We start from the raw sequence: 13,168 nt of genomic DNA, 5'->3' as shown, positions 1-13,168 counted from the left end.
GGAGGTTCTTGGTTTGGAGGGATGAGGAAGTGGCTCTGGTTATTTGCTTCTGTACCAGGTCGGGAGGGTACTTGCGGGATGCGAAAGCTGTTTTCAGGTTGTTGGTGTAATGGTTCAGGGATTCAGGACTGGAGCAGATTCGTTTGCCGTGAAGACCTAGGCCGTAGGGAAGGGACCGTTTGATATGGAATGGGTGGCAGCTGTCATAATGGAGGTACTGTTGCTTGTTGGTGGGTTTGATGTAGATGCATGTGTGAAGCTGGCCATTGGACAGATGGACATCAATGTCAAGGAAAGTGACATGGGATTTGGAGTAAGATCAGGTGAATCTGATGTAACCAAAGGAGTTGATGTTGGAGAGGAGAATCTGGAGTTCTTCACCGTGAATCCAGATCATGAAAAGGTCGTCAATAAATCTGTACCAAACTTTGGGTTGGCAGGCCTGGGTGACCAAAAAGGCTTCCTGTAAGTAACCCATAAATATGTTGGCGTACGAGGGGGCCATCTTGGTACACGTGGCTGTTCCCTTTAATTGTTGATATGTCTGGCCTTCGAAAGTGAAGAAGTTGTGAGTTAGGATGAAGCTGGCTAAGCTAATGAGGAAAGAGGTTTTAGGTAGGGTGGCAGGAGATTGTCGTGAAAGGAAGTGCTCCATCGCATCGAGGCCCTGGTTGAGCGGGATATTTGTGTAGAAGGAAGTGGCATCAGTGGTTACAAGCATGGTTTCCGGGGGGGAACAGATTGGGTAAGGATTCCATGCGTTCGAGAAAGTGGTTGGTGTCTTTGATGGATGATGGGAGATTGCATGTAATGGGTCTAAGGTGTTGAATTACGTAGGCAGAGATACATTCTGTGGGGGCTCGGTAACCAGCTAAAATGGGGCGGCCGGGATGTTTGGGTTTGTGAATTTTAGGAAGTAGGTAGAAGTACGGAGTGTCGGTGGGGTCAGAAGGTTGACGGAGTCAGGTGAAAGGTTTTGTAGGGGGCCTAAGTTCTGAGGATTCCTTGAAGCTCCACCTGGACATCAGGAATGGGATTACCTTGACAAACTTTGTATGTAATGTTGTCTGAAAGCTGAGGCAGTCCCTCAGCCACATACTCCCGACAATCGAGTACCACGGTAGTGGAACCCTTGTCCGCCGGAAGAATGACAATGGATCGGTCAGCCTTCAGATTATGCATAGCCTGGGCTGTGGTGATGTTGGGAGTAGGATTAAGGTTTTTCAAGAAGGATTGAGAGGCAAGGCTGGAAGTGAGAAATTCCTGGAAAGTTTGGAGATACTTTGGTTCCATCAGATTCACCTGGTCCTACTCCAAATCCTGTGCCACTTTCCTCGACATTGACGTCCATCTGTCCAATGGCCAGCTTCACACGTCTGTCCACATCAAATCCACCGACAAGCAACAGTACCTCCATTATGACAGCTGCCACCCATTCCATATCAAACGGTCCCTTCCCTATGGCCTAGGTCTTCACGGCAAACGAATCTGCTCCAGTCCTGAATCCCTGAACCATTACACCAACAACCTGAAAACAGCTTTCGCGTCCCGCAAGTACCCTCCCAACCTGGTACAGAAGCAAATAACCAGAGCCACTTCCTCATCCCCCCAAACCCAGAACCTCCCACAGAAGAACCCCAAAAGTGCCCCACTTCCGGGACTGGATAAGACTCTGAATGTGGCTCTCCAGCAGGGATATGACTTCCTCAAATCCTGCCCTGAAATGAGATCCATCCTTCACGAAATCCTCCCCACTCCACCAAGAGAGTCTTTCCGTCGTCCACCTAACCTTCGTAACCTCTTGGTTCATCCCTATGAAATCCCGAAACCACCTTCCATACCCTCTGGCTCCTACCCTTGTAACCGCCCCCAGTGTAATGCACCCTCCTACCACCACCTACTCCCGTCCTGTAACCCGGAAGGTGTACACGATCAAAGGCAGAGCCACATTTGACAGCACCCACGTGATTTACCAACTGACATGCGTACACTGTGATGCTTTCTATGTGGGAATGACCCGCAACGACGTGTCCATTCGCATGAACGGACACAGGCAGACAGTGTGTGTAGGTAATGAGGATCACCCTGTGGCTAAACATGCCTTGGTGCACGGCCAGCACATCTTGGCACAGTGTTACACTGTCCGGGTTATCTGGATACTTCCCACTGACACCAACCTATCAGGACTCCGGAGATGGTAACTTGCCCTTCAATATATCCTTTCTTCCTGTTACCCGTCAGGCCTCAACCTCCGCTAATTTCAATTCAAGTTGCCGGCGCTCATACCTCACCTGCCATTCGATAACATCTTTGCCTTTGTACTTCTGCCTCGACTGACGTCTCTACCCAAACTCTTTGCCTTTACATATGTTTGCTTGTGTCTGCATATGTGCAGATGGATACGTGTGTATGTGCGAGTGTATACCTGTCCCTTTTCCTCCCCAAGGTAAGTCTTCCTGCTCCCGGGATTGGAATGACTCCTTACCCTCTCCCTTAAAACCCACACCCTTTCGTCTTTCCCCTCTCCTTTCCTCTTTCCTGATGAAGCAACCGTGGGTTGTGAAAGCTTGAAATTTGTGTGTGTTTTTTGTTTGTTATTGTCTCTATCAACGTACCAATGCTTTCATTTGGTAAGTTACAGAATCTTTGTTTATGTTGGAGTGAAGAAGCAAGAGTTTAGATAATAGTTTTTAAAAAATATCTACAGTATGTGCTGTCATGGTTTTATAATTTTTTGTGGCTTAATTAAATCTTCCTATTATATTTAATTTAAATGCGGCCCCGTTCCCCCCCTCCGTGACATCAGTGGGATAATTTTTCTCATCAAAATGTTTCTCAATATGGCAGAAAGAAATGCAGTTTCTGACTGTTGGTACCGTTGTATTGTGTTGCCATTGTTGTTTTGAAATAAATCTCCTTTGTTGTTCGAACAGTTGTACCTTACTCACATTTCTAATAAAATGTCTCGTCAGTATCAGAGGTTTCTCACAGATGAAGAGGTGTCAGCTGTAATAAATCAAGCAAGTGAAGGTGGTGAAAGTGATCCAGAAGAAGATGATACAGTTGTGACATATGATAGTGACACAGCAACTGAAAATTAGTCAAGTTCATTGAGTTCATCCCCTGATGAACAGCATGCAGCTGCTTCCAGCACCATTGTTACAGCAAAAAGCAGTAGGAAATATGTTACTGCGCCTCCAAGGCAAATACGCAGGTCAGTACAAAGTATAGCAAATTTTCGTGAAAGTTCAACTCGTGAAGGCTTGACCTCTAGTGTGTCAGAATCTTTGAAAAAGTTTATAACTCGTGAAATAATGAAGATTATTGTGGACTATAAGAACCAAGAAGCCCTTAATAAGAACTTAAAACTTACAACCATAGAGGAAATGTACACCTTCATTGGTATTTTGATACTCATGGGCACAAATAATGACACTAGACTGTCTCTTGAGGACTTATTCGGGAAAGTACTGGGAAAGAATATCTACATACCTACAATGAGTCATATTCAATTTGGAGAACTTCTGTCCCTGATTAGATTTGATGATGAAAGAAACAAGAACTGAAAGACGAAAGCAGGATAAGTTTTGCCCACTTCGTTAAGTTTTCAACAAAATTGTCAAAATGCTTGTGAAATACTATGTACCAAGTGCAGATCTAATGATCGATGAAATGCTCTCCCTATTTTGAGGAAGATGTCCCTTTGGCATATTGATTAGGATGTTATCAGATGCACACACCCAGTATGTTTTAAAAATGGAGGTCTATAAATGGAGGTCTATGCAGGGAAGGATGAACGACATGCTGAGGAATGGAGTGCAAAGGCAGTTGTTAGACGCCTAGTGAATCCGCTGGCAGGAAGTGGAAAAATATAACAACATAGTGTTGTTATACATCCATAGACTTAGCCGAGGAGCTTTACAGTGATGACAGTTAACTTTTGTAGGAACATTGAAGAGTTACAGAAAACACATACCAGAACAGCTAAAGAAGATGCAGGGTCCAGAGCTATATTCTTCTAAGTTCTTATTCACAGATCTGAAAACAGGCAATGCACCAGTTACTTTGGTTTAATACATCTCCAAACTGAAGCTTACTAAAAATCTCCTACTTCTTTCCACACAGCACAATAATAATAAGGTGGATGAGTGGACAGAGAGAGGAAAAAGGGTGGGGGGGCAAACATCAATCTCTTCAATCTCTACTAGAATGAAACCAAAGGAGGCATAGACAACATTGATCAAATGTTGTGACATCATTCAGTAAAACGAGGGACGAAAGGTGGCCGTTATCACTCTTTTTCACCTTGATAGATATTGCCTGTCTTAATGCTGGAACAATTTTCATGACAAACAGCCCAAACTGGAATAAGAAGAAGCATAATGTAAGAAGGCTGTATCTGTTAGAATTACGTCAACAGCTCATTATGCCAGCTGTGGAGGAGAGAGAAAAGAATATCATGGGTTTATAAAAGCATATCATCTGTGCAATGGAAAGTGCTCTAGAGAAAGCGCTGCCCAGAATTACTGCAACTGTTCAATCTGTTGAATTTTATTCAATAGGAAGATGTCACATCTTTTTGAAGAGTAAAAACTCTAAAAAGGAAACAGACAAGATGACAAAAGTGTCTATAGTTTGTTGCAGGTGTTCCAAGTATGTGTGTTCCACTCATTCTGCAAAAACAATCATATGCAAAGGTTCTGAAATTGAAGCTGAAAGTGAGTAGGAAGGAAAAACCCAGTTGTAATTTCTGATTTTGATTTTCTGTTTTCTTATTTGTGGTTTGCTATTGTACGTTCTTTTATAATTTCTTAATATAAGTCTGATGTGTATGAAAGTGTTAGTTTCATGATAAAAATATTATTATATTTCTCAGATTCATACCTTTATTTATTGTATTTGTAAATGTTATAATGTTCCTGATGACTATGAAAAGTGTGTTGTAACCTGGTAAATAAATTTCTAGTTCATTAAATAATTAACAAAAGAAACAAACAAAAAGATGTTAAAAAGTGAAAAAAATGTAAGGGCAATTTATCCCCCCTCCCCCCGGACATCCGTGTGACAGATCCGAGCTTAGTGGTGCTAGGGTTAATGTGGCTTAGCATTATGTGTCATGAGCACCTCAGTTTCCTTTTTCCTTCCCATCCTTTTTCTTTCTCCACTTGGCATTTCTTTTGGGTCTAGCAGTGTTTGTTGATACACAAAATGTCAAGCTGTTTTCGGACTTGGAGTAAAACTAAATCACGCAGCAGTTGTTATAGCTGTAGCATTTGACATGCACAATACAGTATAGCTATCAGGGCATTGCTTGAGGAGCCTGAAATTGATGTTAGAAGAGCCTATGAAGAAATTCCAGAAAATTTAGCTAACAGTGTCACAATCAAATAACTGCACTGTACTTTTACGTTCACAATTGAGGCACTCTAATCTTCTTTTGTAAAACTGCCATTTAATTGAGAGAGCTTTATTATTATTATTATTATTATTATTATTATTATTATTATTATTACTTTTTATGGAGGAGAGGATGACATTCTTACACTGCAAGTTCTATAGCAGAATCATGGCTTATGTATTGCACATCTGCTTGTAATTAGAGGTTGTTTTTAGTTCAAAATATGCATTGTATTGCTGACACAGTTAAATTATACTATCATTCTTACCAGCTCAACGTACATATTGTCTCCTTAGTCTTTCTTTATCATGATCATCGAGGAAGTGAACAATATTTCAATATGAAGTTAAAGTCTTCTCTTCACACACTAATGTTGTGAATGAACTGCCACCTTAAGTGTTGTATAAATCTGTATCAGAACAAGAACAGGACAAAAATATAACAATTAATAATATAAATGCAGCAAATTTGTTTCAAAAAAATATTCAAGCATATTAAAATGTGTACAAACCACAGCATATAACTTCAGGATGAAAATTTGTACAATCAGTATAGGGGTTGGAAGTAGGAATAAGTTGTGGCTTCGGGGCTGAAACTCCTTTCTGGTTACTTTCTCTAATAGTGGGCTTGATGGAAATTACTGCCTCCAGTTTTATGCCTTGCATCCTTGAAAAGTTTTGACACTGTTATGCTCCAGTTTACACAGCACATAATTGCATAAAGGTGTCATGTAATAATTGTAAAGGGCATATTAAAATTATATCTGATAGACAAATGCTTTCTTGGTCCTTTTCTTAATATTGCGATAACACATTTTCAAACTTTTGTAGTCGCAGTTTGTCTCTATGTTCTGTAAATTAAAGTCAACAACTACTATTTTCTGTGCTTTTCATTCCTTCTCTTTGTTGGCTGTATTAGTTTTTTGCATTCTGTTGTGTGTCTATACTGACCAAATGAGATTTCTAGCAATAAATCTTTTTGGCTGGGGATTACGCCTTTGTCCACTTACTTTCTCTCACACGTACATGACGTCTTCGATAATAAATAGCATTTATCTGTGATTTACAGTTAAGATCTGTGGTCAGAGCACAATAATCATGTCAGTAGCTGATTTAAGTGGTGCTGCCAAATGTGTTTTATGCTCATTTAGATTGACACCGTACCTTGTTCATTGGGTCCAAGTTCAGTGTTACATGATAAAGCGGTTTTTTGAACTGAGTTCAGTTTGTGATGTAAGGTCAAAATTTATCTCCAGTCAGTAATGTTTATTCAGTAAGCTCTTAGAAATTTCGTCTGACACAAAAATAAAAATAATCACACATCACTAAATTATATTGGTACAGTTAGTCTTTGAATTGCATATTTGCCTATAATGTAGGAAGAATACATTATTAAATTTGTTGATGAACTGAGAGATTGGATGACAGATACAACTACATCATTCCATGCTGCTTCAATTCTGTGCCCGAGTTCTTCAGTCATAGTGACTGTTGAGTGGTCACATGCTAATGTCGTGGTGCAAATGGAATACCACGTCATTGAGCAATGTCAAGGCACAGTGGTCCACTTATCATACACAAAGGCACATGGCTCACTACATACTCAAGCTGCTAACTGCCCCTGTCACTATGTCACCATGTGCAAGGCTCCTATCAATCAACTGTACATACCTCTGCCACCATCCTGAAAAACGACTTGGGATAGGGACAGTATAACACTTTCACAATCATTGGGGCATGTTTGTTCCACAATAGGTTGTTGGAGAATCAGTGGGAATTTGCTGCATGCTATTGCTATTTCTCAATACCCTACTTTAATTACCTGTAAGTTGTATTGTCTTAAAGTTTCATAGTTAATCGTTTGTTATGTATTGTTGTAATTTTTTTTTAAGCAACCTCTGGCATCTGACTTAAAATTTCAACCTTTACCTCATACACTTGGACTTAATAGTATTGTAATCCTTACTTGCACTACTTTTTTGTTGTACTATACTCTTTTTTTTCCTGCAGCTATTGGTGCAAGAAAAGTCACCTCTGAAGGCCCAATAGTTAGTGAAATATATATTTTACTGCTGTACTGTTACATATTTCATAACTTTTAAACAAAAGTAGCCACGGTTTTCATTTCTTAGCCTAGACATTTTGTGTTGGTTTTATTTTATGTGGAGGCTTACAAATTATTTATCAATGTCATTAGGCTGAATTCTTACAAATACTGGTCTTCTGCTATCTCAAAGAGAGAAGTTTGACATTTTTCCATGACCCTTAAATGCGCTCAGAGTGAATTACCGTCACCATGTGTTATAGGACAGCAGTCCAAGTGTTAGTTCCAGTCTTGCAGGACTCTCCCAAACAAACGTGGTATAAGTTTCTCAGTAGCACTTTCTGTTGTGGCTGATGCACAATCAGTTCATCCTGGGAGGTCTTGAATGAAGCACATCTGGATATTTGAGTTCCAGTGTGAGGATTCATCTCATTGGTAAATAAATTCCTTTTCCCTTTCTCCTCTTTGTAGAAGTCTGCCATTATGAGCACAATTTCTTTGGCTTATTACAAATGACACAGTATAGAAACACACAGTAATAACCGTACATATAAGTTTGATTCATACAGACAAAAGATAGCCTGCCAGTATTAAAGTCAATACATAGTCTGAAATCAAATCAAAGGTTCACAGTAGATAGCAGCCAGTACATCTGTCAAATGAGTGGACAGAGAATGAGTTCTCTGCATGGCAGGCACACAGTTATAGCCAGTTGGCGGTCATGGGGTCCCACTGATTGATGTGAAGTGAGCTCCAGGGTTGTCCCCTCTTAGCAGAGTACCCTTTTGCGGAGACAGCTTGTAGACTGTAGCACGACAGGCGGTAAGCTCTGGAGGTAGCACTCAATCTCCAACAGCTGCGACAGATCCGTGTCACTGTCACGGTCTATTACTACACTCCTCTTCCGTGAGGTGTGAGATCTTGAGATTCCACATGCACTGGCAACTGTAAGTATGCCTCCAACAACTCAACCTTAGTATAACAGGCACCATTTTGTAACTTGAAAGACAGGTCTTCTAGGCAGGGATTTGGAACAGTATCCATGATGAGCTGGACGTTAACAATCATCAGTATGTCCAGGAATCATTGAAATCCTTAGAACTCTCCTTTTATCTGCCTGATTAAAAATTTTAACTTCATTATTGTTCTCTGCACCACGTATTTCCCTCTTTTTAAGCTTTTTCTCCAAAATGTCCTTGGGAAGTTCTGCTGCATTTGGACAAATCATTCCACAGAGACGCATATTGTTATCTAACAACTTATGCGCTAGAGAAATGCTTGTATAGAAATTGTCAGCATAAAGAATGTGAACATGTCCTAAAAGAGGCTCACACACCTTGCAGTTCATTGTCTTTCTCTTGATAGGTACATGAGGCAAAAGTGAGGCCTTCCTCTGTACAGATTTAGCACAGTTTTACACCATATTTGTGAGACATTTTGGGAATATACTGTCCAAAAATTAGTCTTCCTCTCCAAGGAGCCCTGGATTCATCAGTTACCACATTTCTTCCAGGGCTTCGGGCATTTTGAAACAACTGTACATTGTAAGTCTTATCGCTTACGCATCTAGGGACATCATTATCAACAAAATGCCAGCAAGATGGTAACGCCAGAAATCAGTCACAAGGCATGGTGGCTTTTATAACTTTATTTTCATACAGTGGATTCTTTGACCAATAAAGTGAAATTTCTGGGACCTCGTTTAACCCCATAATTAACATTATGCCCATAAACTTGCCTATTTATTCCTCAGAAGCATCAACCCTATTGGAAAGTCGAAAATTTCTTTTTCTGGCATTTTGGACAGTTTCTGTGTTGCATATGTTTGTTTCCAATACAAAATTATTTAATATGTCTTGTGTTACCAGCATTTTGTAAATATCAGAAGGGATGTCAAAAATGACTCCCGGTTAAAAATTACTCATGTTATATTTTGTCCAGTTGGCCCCTGAATTGGGATATCATTTTCATTACCATTATCAGAGTTACATACGGTATCATGAACCTCAGCAGAGCAGGAGTCATCATCACTTACATTTAAATCCGAAGAGGATCATGAATCATGGGAATTGTAAGCTGGATCATCATTACATTCAGGAGAGACATCATAGTCACTGAGGTCACTTTTATTTATGTAGTAGTTCAGATAGTAGTCTAGTCCCTTTTCATCTAATGGTGTACTACATCTTCGTTTCCTTGTTACTGACAGCCCAGAAGTAGATGGATCCTTTTCTAGCTAAACATGCAGTGGAACATCATTACAACTGGTGGCCAACTATAATTATTATAGAAGATAAACAGTCATCTCATAAATGTAAAAAATATTTTACTATAGAACTTAAAGCAGCTATTCTTCGTGGCTAGCACTAACAAATGACGGTGTGTGTATTTTAAAGCAGTTTCTCTTGCTTGCAAACACTAACAAATGACGGTGTGTGTATTTTAATGTACAGCAATAAGTGACCTGTTTTCTGTAGCATTTGGTACTAAAAGAATGCATCACAGCAATTGGGGCACAAGGTGACCTGAACAATTGAAAAGTAGCACAAAAAAGTGTTATCAGGTCGCCAGTGGGCCAAATGGAAGCAATAAAATATTTGAATTATTTATCTCATGGTAAATAAATAACACCTTTGAGCCTTCTGCAGCTTGGAATTTGACGTAATAATCACTTCCTCAGTCTCAGGAATTCGCTGAAATTCATGCCCATTGGGTGGAAAGAATTGCATTGGGACACGTGTTGGGCCGAGTCGCAGGGAATGTTTTAAATGAATTTTTACAGCTGTATCCACAGTCCGCCCTAAACCAGGGGTAAACAAATCTAAATATGAGAAGGTTAAGTCATTAGTGTCACAAAATGGAATTGCCATGGAAAACAAACACACTTTCTCTCAAGAGAAAAAACCAAACTGTTTGCATCTAATCCAAAGATATTTTCCATATTACCAGGATTAACAACCAAAAAGGAAAGTTTCCTTGAAACGTTGTAATGGGAGTCTTCCATAGCTAAAACAGCTTTCATGTGTATGTTATGGTTACCATAGGCAGTTACTCTCTGATGATAAGGCTGTAGCAGAGGAGAACCAAATGCAGCATAGGTAGTACTACTCATAAGAGAAGAGGCTGCACCAGTATCCACCTGAAGAGGGACTTCCAAACCATTCACTCATAACATGATTACCAGTTTGACCCATAGCAGGATGAGCCAGCATTTCAATGGAGTACACTGCTTCAGTAAGAGAGAGCTATGATGAGATTCCGCAAGGGAAGAGGTGGGAGAACCAGACTCCGCATTATACCCGTGGTTCCAGTGTCAGACAACCAATGTGTCGACTAATGCTGTAAGAAAAATAAATAGCTGATCAACGTGGGCAGAGGGAGTGGGAGCATCGGTTGAAACACTGAGGGCAAGAAGGTAGACTGTGTGGATTGAAGTTTTGATGATACATTGAACCCGAAAAAGATTCTGATAGAGTTATGAGGGAGACGGCATACGGAGACACTGGAAGTGTTGCAGGCCTGTTTTTGTGTGCCTCAAGACTATTGTGCTGGCATGGCATAACGTGTTTACAGGAGTGGCTGACACAATTTTGGTAAGTGTTTACTGTTGCATTGGTGGTGACGGTGGACACAGTGAACTGAAACTCCCACTGGCTTTTAATTTCCTGTGTGAATTTGCAAGTGTGAGCAGTTTTAAGGGTGTTGTCTAAGAACAGATCCGCATGCCTTAAAATCTGGGAGCCAACTTGTTTTCGGGTAAATTCTGGAGAAGCAAATCCTGAATCAAGGAAGCAGTATACAATCAGTGACATGATTATTCTAAGCACAAAAAAGCACACCAGAAACTAGGACCCTGAAGGTCAGTACCCACCCTTTGTAGGTTTCTGACTTGTTTATAATGTCAGTAAAATTTCAGTCTACCTAATACCAGACAGGATTGACTCCCATAATGATCTTACAGCAGATTACGAAATTCAGCAAAAGGAAACTATCAGGATGTTTCATTGGGGACAACTTGCAGAGCAAACCCAACCCACTATGCAAAGACCCCGAAAGAAAAAATGGCTGCTACCAATTTGAATTGGTTGCCTTGAAGGCATTGAAGTGATGGCAGAGGTATTGTAAGTACATTACCCAGTGATCAACGCTGTCCAGTAATTAAGGGAAGGGTGGAACTGTCAGAGCCATCTAGCCCCTGATAGACACTGTCATTATATGTTGCTGTTGTAAGGCCAACTGCTGTTGCTGTTGTTTCAGTAATGTCCAATCAAGAAGTAAGTATATGTCGCTGTTGTTGGAGCTACTGTTTCCTACAGCCCACATCCATGTTCTCCAATATATCAATGCACTGAGTGTTTGAAGAGACTCGTCACCATTGTAGAAATCTGTAGTTACGAGCACAATTTATTTGGATTTTTACATTGACACCATAAAACTGCACAGTAAAGACAGTAACATGTTAGCTCGATGTCACATGTACAGCAGATATCTGGCAAATATTAAAAGTCCATACGTAGTGCGCAATCAAAGCAAAGGTCATCAACAGATAGTGGCCAGTACAGTGGACATTCTATCAATCCATGAAGTGTTGCATTATGCAATTTCCCAACATGTCTTGGCCTGTAAATTTAGCTGATAGTTTTATTGACAAAGAAAAATGAAACACACCCATCTCAAAATGGGCTGTAACATTTGATGTAGTTGCTGCATTGTTTCTTGATTCTTCACTAAGTCTCAGAAAAAATATCATTGGATCACTCATTTCTATTTTTCATGAAAAGCCCTCAGAGCCATTAATTCATCCTAGCATAATTATGCTGCAATTTAAGTTTTTTTTTTTCATTTAATTTGGATCAAATTAAGTCTATTCCTAGCTGCCTGTATCCATTGATTTGTCTGTACTAGATAGAAAATATCAGCACGCATTTTGCATTGTCTCTTCAGTTACATTTGATGTTCCAGCACATTCATTTTCTATTTTACAGAAATGATTTGTCACAGAATTCAGATTGACACTACAAGCGGAGCTTGAAATCAAACTTGCTCTCTAAACCATAACATTATCATTTGTTGTGTATTCATGATCATACCAGTGATAATTGGTTCTACAAGAAAAATGAACACTTTTTTTGGTTAATTGGTTATGCAATCAAATTTCGGTACCAGAACTTCAAACTTACCCCTCAGAGATAGTAGTAAGACTATGTATTTTAGTGTTGGTTTCATTACAACCTTATCAAGTTTTCCAGTAATTTGTAATCAATTTGCAGCCACCCATAATTTCCACAAGCTATTGCATTGCTTTTTACTATATTTACACCAGGAACATATTAATCCTTTCTCAATCTTCCCCTCTTCTGTACTGTCCCTTTTCAAAGAGTTGTTGCAACTGGGTTTCCATATTTGTTGCTTTGAAACTAATTGTGAGTGAGACCATCCTTATTGTTTCCAGATGTGAAGCAGGATGGGTATTTATCAGAGCAAGGGCTCTTTTTGAGATCATTTGGAGATTTATCGAGCAATTGAAACAGATACCCAAAGGAATGGGTTAAAATTTTATTGTTAGCACATGGGGCCTCTTTCTGGGTGGGTACTGCCTGTTAATGTGTTACAGTCAGAATTTAATGCTCACTCATGTCTGATGTGTCATGTATTGATTGTGTAATTAGAAATATTTTATAAGTAATGATAATGTGTGGGCTACATATGAACTTAATCAATACTCTT

General features: G+C 39.8%; 1 protein-coding gene across 4 annotated transcripts in view; it reads left to right on the top strand.

Annotated features, from left to right (window-relative positions):
• Positions 1–13,168, top strand: part of LOC126298662 (protein transport protein Sec16A-like) — a 218,653-nt gene that overhangs the window by 195,086 nt on the left and 10,399 nt on the right. The window lies entirely within an intron of this gene.

This window comes from Schistocerca gregaria, chromosome X, assembly GCF_023897955.1.
Source record: "Schistocerca gregaria isolate iqSchGreg1 chromosome X, iqSchGreg1.2, whole genome shotgun sequence".
Classification (NCBI taxonomy): domain Eukaryota; kingdom Metazoa; phylum Arthropoda; class Insecta; order Orthoptera; family Acrididae; genus Schistocerca; species Schistocerca gregaria.
Note: the sequence above shows the minus strand (reverse complement) of the source record. Positions and strands in the feature narration are given on the sequence as shown.